Source organism: Aulonocara sp. 'chitande type north' Nkhata Bay, linkage group LG15, assembly GCF_057382095.1.
Source record: "Aulonocara sp. 'chitande type north' Nkhata Bay isolate Kocher_YH1m ecotype deep benthic linkage group LG15, A_spYH_male_GT1.1, whole genome shotgun sequence".
Lineage (NCBI taxonomy): Eukaryota > Metazoa > Chordata > Actinopteri > Cichliformes > Cichlidae > Aulonocara > Aulonocara sp. 'chitande type north' Nkhata Bay.
Window position 1 is genome coordinate 29,340,564 of NC_141358.1, and position 11,366 is coordinate 29,351,929.

Genomic DNA, 11,366 nt, shown 5'->3' on the forward strand with positions numbered 1-11,366 from the left:
AGAAATATACTGAACAACATCCAAAGCATAATATATAAAATAACATTTACCTGAGTTTTTTCTTTGAAAGAACCGTCTAATGTCCATTCTTATATTTCAGTACATAACTGAAACCGATTTAGTCGGAGAGGGTAAGAACTGAAAATATGAAAAAGTGGTATTGTGCCATCTCTAGTAGCTATCCACCACATAGCACACCATTACATTCCAGCTAGCCCACCCAACTTCAGTAATCCTTCAAATGTTGCTGCAGTTTGATTTTCTGTCTTCATTTATGTCCAAAGTGATATCAGAGCTCTACCTTTTCATTTTTCCGAAATCTCTGTCAGTCAATTTGGATATCTGCCGATACCGATATGAATCCGATATAGTGTGTTTTAATCAACAAAACTGTTTTTTTAAATATCTTGCTGCATTTTGTATAAGTTCATACTCAAGTTTAAAACAACAACTACACTAAAGCTATTCTGTTATACCTGTATGCAAAAAAAAAATATTTCATAGTTCAGCAATACTGATCAATCTAATAAACTTAAACCTACACCATCCTCCCTATTCTGGTATTTTAAAGAGTACTTAGCGTAAATATTAAGCAACCTAACTAATAGGGTTGCAAATTCCCAGCAACAACAAAAATAAATAAATAAAAAATAGGGAACCACCCTCCACCTCATGATGCTTAATCGACGTAATCAACCTTAATTTGATGCAGTGTGAAAAAAAAATGCACAGAAATCAATTATTTTTCAAGAAATATTAAATAGATTCAACATCCTTCTTCAACAAAATTGCACACTGCACAGATGGTACCTTCCCAAAGGAAAAAGTACTATAGCTTACATATTAGTACTATAGCTTATATATTAGTTAGGTATATATATATTAGACTTAATGGTTACTATATACAGTAATGGACTTCTATTCATTTTACATCAAATTAAAACTTTGGGTGTCAGATAATTATTTATTAAAAGCTAGACATTTTAAATGAGAATAAGAAAGAAAAGTATGTCTTTGTGCCCCCTTTTCCCTGTTAATGCCCTATCGGCCCCCCTGGCTAAACTTTGCTAGATCCGCCCCTGTACAGTTACCAGCCGTCAGCTACGTAGAAAAAGATCCTGGTGTAGAAAGTAATATTAAATAAATTCTAACAACAGCATATCAAGCTTAAACGTGCTGCTGTTGTTCAGCTGCTGGTTTCCTCTTTCTGGTGCAAAGTGGGCCAAAAACAAACAAGAGAGACGGACTCGCGACAGAAAAGCCGATCAGCTGATCATTAAACAGTTTCATGATTGAAGTAGCAGCAAGAAGAGGCAGTCGCTCCATATATTGTTTGTTAAGCTTAACGCAGGAATGCTTTACAAACATTCAGAGATGGACTTACACACTTGCTTTACTTCTCTCGGGGATAACTTTGTCGGAGATGAAATGCCGGGTTGCTAGCGAAGCTCCACATGCTATCCAGACCACGACAGGTCCCGCATGCCACAGCCGCACGTGATGCATACTGCTCCGACGTGCTAACGTTCTGAGGTGAGTTACGGCGTGTTGCAAGTTTTGTGAGGTGCTTTCGTGATATTTAATGGATCGGATTACATTTTTTATTTTTCTCCTATATCCGATCCAGTAATTTAGGTCAGTATCGGACCGATACCGATACGTAATATCGGATCGGTCCATCTCTAATACACACCACACATTCAGCTTTTTACACATAGCTCCAGAGGCCTTAGTCATTTGTCTCATTTGTTCCTAATTGTAACTCTACCATCTGAATCTTGCAATAGAAACCAAGACTTGTCAGACCAGGCGATATTTTTGTTCTATTTTCTGGTTTACATTATACTAGATGGTTACTCCATTTCTCCCAAAACAGCACTGGGGTATTCTGAATGTATTTTGCTATTTTTAGAAATTGCTTAGTCTTGGAGCCCAGCATATGAATCATTTATCAGCCTTTTCAGTTCTGCATTCTCTCGTTTTCCGCCCATATATAAAACAGGTCCGCAACTCCAAACCATAGTAAAGGGACCTCTGGTTAATACGACGGGTTCTGTTTCGGGTTCGTAGCCGAAAAGTACACTGAACAAAAATATAAACGCAACACTTTTGTTTTTGCTCCCATTCCCCATGGGATGGACGTAGAGACCTAAAATTCATTCCAGATACACAATATAACCATCCCTCCCAAACAGTGGTCACAAATCAGTTCAAATGTGTGGTAGTGGGCACATCTGCTATATTGAGATAATCCATCCCACCTCACAGGTGTGCCACATCAGGATGCTGATCTGACATCATGAGTAGTGCACAGGTGTACCTCAGACTGCCCACAACAAAAGGCCACCCTGGAATGTGCAGTTTTGTCTCACAGCAAAATACCACAGATGCCACAAGCAATGAGGGAGCGTGCAATTGGCATGCTGACAGCAGGAATGTCAACCAGATCTGTCGCCCGTGCATTGAATGTTCATTTCTCAACCATAAGCCGTCTCCACAGGCATTTCAGAGAATATGGCAGCACATCCAACCGGCCTCACAACCGCAGACCTCGTGTAACCACACCAGCCCAGGACCTCCACATCCAGCAGGTTCACCTCCAAGATCGTCTGAGACCAGCCACCCAGACAGCTGCTGGAACAATTGGTTTGCACAACCAAACAATTTCTGCACAAACTGTCAGAAACCGTCTCAGGGACGCTCAACTGCATGCCCGTCGTCCTCATCGGGGTCTTGACCTGACTCCAGCTCGTCGCCGTAACAGACTTGTGTGGGCAAATGCTCACATTCGATGGCATCTGGCACGTTGGAGAGGTGTGCGCTTCACGGATGAATCATGGTTCACATTGTTCAGGGCAGATGGCAGCTGAGAATGTCCCAGTTCTTGCATGGCCAGCATACTCACCGGACATGTCACCCATTGAGCATGTTCGGGATGTGCTTGACCGGCGTATACGACAGCGTGTACCAGTTCCCACGAATATCCAACAACCTCGCACAGCCATTGAAGTGGAGTGGACCAACATTCCACAGGCCACAATTGACAATCTGATAGACTCCATGCGACGATGTGTTGCACTGCATGAGGCAAATGGTGGTCACACCAGATACTGACCGGTTCTGGGTCCCCAGACCCCCAATAGCGCAAAAAACTGCACATTCCAGGGTGGCCTTTTGTTGTGGGCAGTCTGAGGTACACCTGTGCACTACTCATGATGTCAGATCAGCATCCTGATGTGGCACACCTGTGAGGTGGGATGGATTATCTCAATATAGCAGATGTGCCCACTACCACACATTTGGACTGATTTGTGACCACTGTTTGGGAGGGATGGTTATATTGTGTATCTGGAATGAATTTTAGGTCTCTACGTCCATCCCATGGGGAATGGGAGCAAAAACAAAAGTGTTGCGTTTATATTTTTGTTCAGTGTAGCTTTGCTTTGTTGTCTGGGTCAACTTTGCTAACGAGAGACAGAGAGAGGTGTTGAAAGGCTGCTCCAACGGAACTTATTGTTTCGGAGGAAAACATGAACACAGTATACAGTCGAGTCTTAATAGCTTAATTACAACTGGGCTCGTCAGGCACTCGTTTTGTCTGCAGTGGTTATTATTATATTTACATACTTAAATCTCCCGTTTTAGGTCGGTCATTTTTTTGAATAATAATAAAAAAAAAAATTTCTTCACGTCATTATGCGGGCGCAAGTAGAGATGACATGGGCTGCGACACAAGCATTAGAACCTAGGGCATAACCTAATACACATACAGGTGCCATTCATACAGGTAACGAGTGGGGGACAGAAAAGCTTCTTACAGAAGACGTTACAGGTCTGTGAGAGCCAGAGATTTTCCTTGTTTGAGGTGACCAAATACTTATTTTCCACCCTGATTTATGAATAAATTCTTTACAAATCCTACCATGTGGATTCATGGATTTTTTTTTCACATTCTGTCTCTCACAGTTGAAGTGTACCTCTGGTGCAAATTACTGACATCTGTCATCATTTTAGGTGGGGGAACCTGCACAATCGGTGGCTGACTAAATACTTTTTTGCCCCACTGTATATGTATATACACACACCCAGCACGCCCCTGCGGGCGGTTTAACCTTCAAGCTCGGGTCCTCTACCAGAGGCCTGGGAGGTTGAGGGTCCTGCGCAGCAGGGCCGTGCAGAGAGGTTTAAAGGGGCGGGTGCTCAAAGTTAAAAAGGGGCACATTGAACCAGGCTGAATAACAACAACATACATTCATCAAGAATCTAATATGGGAAGGGCAGGGCTGTGTTGATCTGAGACTGTAGACATTAAAAAGTCCATAGGAGAGATGGTAGCAGATTAAACAAGTGTCATGAGATAATAACAAAATGCAAAGATTGGTGACAGCGCTTGGAACCATAAGGACACAAAAAACTGTGAGAAATAATTTAGGCTCTGCCTGTGAATCACTCTGATCGCTCGCTTCTCTTCTTCCTTCCATCCCATCTTTTCATATATCACTCTCCACTTGCTGTCTATCTGAGAACAAGGCACAACTTGCTATTGCAATAAACTATAATCTAATTATCCACACCTAACAACTCTTGCACTTAATCTAAAATAAAATGATGACAGAAAAATGTTATAGCACTGCCTTTAGTAGCCTCACACAGCTCCTACTGTTTCTTCCTCATGTCCTTACCAGCCATGTCTGGACAATGTTATATCATGAGTAATATTTTTTTTTAATCCATCTAAATAAAACAAACACATGCACGCACACACAGGGACATTTTAGACCTTCTTCAGAATACTGTATATACTATGGGCATCATGGTGCTGATCCAGAATCCTTACATTATTATTTATTACTAGAGTTACAATAATAAAGCAATGAGGAGGGGGAAGTAATAAATATGAAATAATGTCATTATGATGATTCCATTTGTTTCACTATCCACTCTGTGCAGGGGCAAAGCTTATTACATTTTTAAACTGTAGAGATACAATAATTTTACTGCTGTAAATTCCAAATTTTGTCTTATTTAAAATATAAATCTAATATAATCTGCTTCTTAATGTATGTTCTTTAAAATACAGCGTGTGTTTTTTAAAATATTATAATAATGCATAATTATGTGGACATGCATATTAGATCGTTTTTTAGTGAAATATAATCCCTCCAGAAAGGCAGGAAAAGCCCGGAAACTTACTTTAAAACTAAATATGTTTCTAAATACTTTAAAACTAAATGTTTCTAAATACTTGTGGAGCAGGGAAATTATTTTACTGCTATTGTTAAATAATTGTCATCATTACCATTGCATTAATAATAAAATCTGGAGTTTATATTGTATTCAGGGGTTAAACAGTGTCTCTTTCAGAAAGACTGAGTTGCAGGCTGACAGGAAGTTGTATGCAAAAGTGAAAGCAGATAGTTATTTTGAGCCGCAGGCTAAGACGAGGCTTTAACAATGTAACAGATAGCTTTAAGAAGGCCTTAAGCAGTTATGACTATTTTATACACAATGCATATCTGTGCTTATTAAAGAGTTGGAGCTCGGTCAATTAATTGGGGGTCGGAAGCTTTGTTCGGCGCGATGTTCGGACAATCTATTGTGCAAGTGACTTGGAGCCATAGAAGGAATTGCAATACATGCTTACAAAACACTTATATATCAGATCATTTTATATTAAGGTTTTAGTAGAGGTTCTTGGTTAAAACATTTATTTAGTAGAAGACATACACATAGTCTCAGTGAGCTTCTGGTCTGGTAAAAGGTCAGAAGTGCAACAGGTGAATTGAGAAAGAGCATTTGAGGACGAGACACAGACAGTAGGTGAAGAGGTGACACAAAGAGCATGTGAGGTCGTGACACACACACATAGAGTTAAATTTATTTAGAGGAACCGTCCTTGTTGTCTCGGCAAGAAAGAGGAACAATTCATTTTAAGATAAGAACGGAAAGTACCAAGCCATGAAAATAGAAGATGATTTTCTGGGTGAAAAGTCATGATGATGTTGATCTGATCTATGTATAAAATGTACCGGTGACGCATGAAGGGGCGTCAGTAAATAAACCCTGATGCTATAAAATATCTGTTCATGCTTTGATTAAGTCGAAGACTACTTCCTGTCTGCGTACAGAGTTGTCTTCCCACACGTGTGTTCATTAAAATCATTGTTTGACCAAAGACCTACTGGACCATGGGTGGTGTGTACTCTCCTTCCTCAACTTTGAACCTTAACATACTTTAAAACTAAATATGTTCCCTAAAACGGTGACAGAGCTACAGACCCATGACAGCCTTACACAGGTAGCCAGCAGCTGTGACCAGCACTACTTGTGCAGTTAATAAAAGGACAGGTAATGTTTGTCGCGCTGTTGCACACACAGCACGCTCGTTTGTTTCAGTTCGTCAGTTGCCACAAGACAACTTACCAACGTGTACGTAATAAGCTAATACTCCTGGGTGCTACACACTACAGTGTGCGCTGCACACCTACTTACTGGTTTTGTCGCATCAGTCTGTGTCTCTGAGTTAACTTGTGTTTCTCCTACAAGCAAAACTGTGATTAATAGTTAAATATTATTGTTGAGGGGCACAGACAGGACTCCGCACGCCCACACACATAAAAAATAAATAAATAAATTAAAAAAAATTAAAAGTTGCCTCAACAAAAGGGCACTTTGGGCACCCATCAGGAAAGGATGAGCACCCGCCCTCAAGCCCCTCTAGCCCCCCCCCTCTGCACGTGCCTGCTGCGCAGTATCTTAGCTGTTCCCAGGACTGCGCTCTTCTGGACAGAGATCTCCGATGTTGTTCCCGGGATCTGCTGGAGCCACTCACCTAGCTTGGGAGTCACCGCACCTAGTGCTCCGATTACCATGGGGACCACTGTTACCTTCACCCTCCACATTCTCTCGAGCTCTTCTCTGAGCCCTTGGTATTTCTCCAGCTTCTCATGTTCCTTCTTCCTGATATTGCTGTCATTCGGAACCCCTACATCGATCACTACGGCCGTCTTCTTCTGTTTGTCTACCACCACTATGTCCGGTTGGTTAGCCACCACCATTTTGTCCGTCTGTATCTGGAAGTCCCACAGGATCTTAGCTCGGTCATTCTCCACCACCCTTGGGGGCATCTCCCATTTTGACCTTGGGACTTCCAGGTTATACTCGGCACAGATGTTCCTGTACACTATGCCAGCCACTTGGTTATGGCGTTCCATGTATGCCTTGCCTGCTAGCATCCATGTGTGTGTATATATATATATATATATATATACACAACACCCAGCACGCCCCTGCGGGCGGTTTATCCTTCAAGCTCGGGTCCTCTACCAGAGGTCTGGGAGCTTGAGGGTCCTGCGCAGTATCTTAGCTGTTCCCAGGACTGCGCTCTTCTGGCCACTGGTACGTATTGCATGGAACGCCACTTGGTTATGGTGTTCCATGTATGCCTCACTGAGCACTCGGTCAGTTGGGGCCATCTTCCCAATGTATTCTTGGATGTTCGTTGTCTCATCCTGGACTGTGGTGCTGACACTCACCAGTCCCCGGCCCCCTTCCTTCCGCTTAGCGTACAGCCTCAGGGTGCTGGACTTGGGGTGAAACCCTCCATGCATGGTAAGGAGCTTTCTTGTCTTTATGTCAGTGGCTTCTATCTCCTCCTTTGGCCAGCCTATTACCCCAGCAGGGTACCTGATCACGTGTTGATGGCCCGGATCTTGTTCTTACCATTCAGCTGACTCCTCAGGACTTGCCTGAATCTCTGCAGGTACTTGGTGGTTGCAGCTTTTCTAGCGGCCCCTTCATGGTTCCCATTCGCCTGCGGGATCCCCAGGTACTTGTAACTGTCCTCTATGTCTGCAATGTTGCCAATTATATATATATATATATATATATATATATATATATATATATATATATATATATATATATATATATATATATTCAACAAAGTAACTGTATTCTGAATACCACCTTTTTAAACAGTAACTGTAGAGGAATAGAGTTACTCATATTTTGTATTTTAAATACATAACACCGGTACATGTATTCCATTATTATGTGTTCCATGTATTCCATTGAGGACTATAAATACCTTGGAGTACACATTGACAATAAACTGGACTGGGCTAAAAGCACCACAGCACTTTACCGCAAGGGCCAGAGTCGTCTCTATTTTTTGAGGCGACTGAGGTCCTTCAACATCTGCCAGAAAATGCTCAGGATTTTCTATGATTCTGTTGTGGCCAGTGCAATCGTCTATGCTGTTGCATGCTGGGGGAGCAGGCTGAGGGTAGCAGATGCCAACAGACTTAATAAACTAATCCATAAGGCCAGTAATGTTGTGGGGATGGAGCTGGACTCCCTCAAGGTGGTGTCGGAGAGGCGGATGCTGTCCAAGATAAAGACAATATTGGATAACACCTCCCACTCACTCCATGGCATGCTGGTCAGTCACAGGAGCACGTTCAGTGAGAGACTGAGATTACCGAAAAGCACCACTGAACGACACAGGAAATCTTTCCTGCCTGTGGCCATCTCCCTGTACAACGCATCCACTTAACACACTGGTTACTGCTACAACTACACGTTTCTTTTCCAGCTATTTATTAATGAGTGACTTATGTATATAATGTGCGCTGCTTTTCGGTCTGGTTACTACCGTTTATGTCAGATGGCACCGGATACCGGTACCATCATGGCACCGGATACCGGTACCCATCCCTAGTCCTGGGTTCCACTGGTTTAATCTTTCATTGTGGTATCCGGCTCCAAGAGAGGGACAGCAACTGTCCCATGTGTGTCAGTGGAGCAAACATGGCTCCTTGAGCTAGCCACTCAGTCATCTGTTCTCAACCCCTCACCCACCCATTTACCGTCCTGCTGTCGAGCTACCCAGACACAATACGCCCAGCTCTGTGGCCTGTCAGGCAAGCTGTTAGTGAGCAGTCTGCATACGCACGCAAACTGGCACACTTATAGCCACAGACTTTTCTGGAAATAGCAGCCGATATGAGAGCGGAGCTCCATCTGCCCTGCACGTGGAGAGGAAGACAGTGGACAGGGAGGAAAGGGGGGGAGATAAAGGGATGAAACATGCCGCTTTGCTTTTTGCTGGTGGGGGAAGAAGAGAGTGTAAGCGGGTCAGTGACTCACTCGGAATGAAGGGAAAATCAATGTAAAATCAAGATTTTGATTCAATCCTTCTTATATAGGACCTCAGCCTGGAAGCGATTAATGCGAAGACACGAATGAGCAAAGCCGGAGAGCATGTTACACATAGCGCTTGCCTTGACCTACGCAGCTGCTCAGTCATGCTGCAATGCAGAGCTAACATTCAGTGGGCCAAACAGCCTGTGTTGCCACAGGGCCACACATATTCTCAAACAGCAGTTACTAGGTGAAGCTGCCTTATATAGAAGTGAAGTTATAAACAGGCCACTACGGTGGTGAGGAGATTCATGTGTGTGTGTGTGTGTGTGTGTGTGTGTGTGTGTGTGTGTGTGTGTGTGTGCGTGCGCGCGTGTGTGCGTGTGTGTGTGTGAGAGAGAGAGAGACTGTGTATAGGTGTGCAAAGCCGTTACCAGATGCACGTGTTTGTTTGTTTGTTTGTTAAATCACATATGCTTCAACAGCAGACACACACAAGCATCTACTATAGCCGCAAGCACACACAGCCTGGCAAACATTTTAATCATGGCTGTCGTAATTCCTTTTAAAGGGTAGTTCCGCTTTATTACAACTTGGGTCTATTATTTTGGTAGTTAGAGCAACATCTGTAAAAAGAAGTGAGGCAGGGCGAGGAACACGAGCAGTCAGACGACCACACAGGTCGCAAACACACCCTGTGGTTAGACATGCTTATTCCTAAATGAAAACAAAGGCATAAAGCAAAGTTGTGGAATTAAACACACACACACCCAAACAAAGGTGGTGCTGACTCGATCATCTGACTATCTCTGTTTCTGGCTTTGATGTGGGTTTGTTTCTAGAACCCAGCAACAACTTTCGTAAAGACAGTTTTATAAAGTATGAGAGAAATGAAGGCCGAGCTGCCAATTATCTTTCAAACTTGGCTTTTACAGTATGCACTGTGGCTAGAGTTCCCCATTAGATAGCGCTGTAAAGCATGGGTTTTGTTCCTTGTTTATTCACCTGAATGTTTCAGTTTTACACTGATGCATTTCCAGATTTTTCCTCTTTAAGGGTCACAAAGTCATCTGATTATGAGGGACAGGGACATTTAAGCCAGATTTGAGCAGAAATCTGACTCAGAGGAATAAAGGTTAACACATTTATTTACAAAGTGGCAAAACAAAAGCAAGGTGTGACAGCAAGAGGATTCCCAGTTAGTCATTCTGAGGCTCCAGTTCAGACAGGCATCGAATTAAGGTCTTCCTTCTTCTTAAACAGGGAGCAGAAAATCACATCAATACCAACAGGTGAGTTCATCAACCCAGGTGTGCAGGACTGAAGGGCGGGAAGCAAAAGAAGGACCCGCCCCTGAAACACAAGGTGTGGTTCATTCACATTCACATGCACGGACACATGCACAGAGAGACAGAGAGAATGGCTGAGCACGCTTTTAGTTTTTTCTGGTTTCCCAAAAGACACTGTGTTTTCAAAACTGGACGTAAAATCCTTGAAAGCAAATTATTTCTTGTCAGATGTTATCGATTGCAAATGTTTCAGGACACTGATGAAAATATTTCATTGGAATCACATGCAGAAAAGTCTATTATTCACAAGACCTCATGCATCCGGCAAAACACTATAGTGAAAATGCAGAAGTCCGTAACAAACTGAGCACCTTTAAATCATGTGACTGAATGAAGTTTTGTTGTCAGTGAATAAGTCATCTTCGCCAAAATTACAAATTTGACACTGTTTCAACTAAAGTATTCAAAAGATTTCCATGTTGTGCCAGAATGACTTGTCCTGTTTCCTAAAAGTCTTGTCCCACCTGTTTTCACTGATACTGTGTGCACTACTACACTTGTTTCAGAGAAAAGTTTCACTCTCTTGTTACAAAGTCCAATTTCTCTCCACAGCCACTCCTCTTGTTCATCTGTCCAAATAAAGCCAAAACAGCTTCGGGGATGATCTAAGCACACAGAGAGTCCAGTTGGCAAAAGTCACACAAAACTTATGAATTCAGATTAAGCAGGTTCATTGAGCGATCCAACGAAGACTAGCGCAAGTCCGCCATCTTAAGTAGTGCCGCAATCCGCCTGAATCAGCAACAGGTGTGGTGATGAGAGCAGGTTTGTGGGCCAGCAGTGGGAGCCCACAATGAGTGCCGCTGCGGCGAAAAGGGAAAGAGGGAGAGAGAGAGAGAGAGAGAGAGAGAGAAAGCAAAACAAAAAAGCATA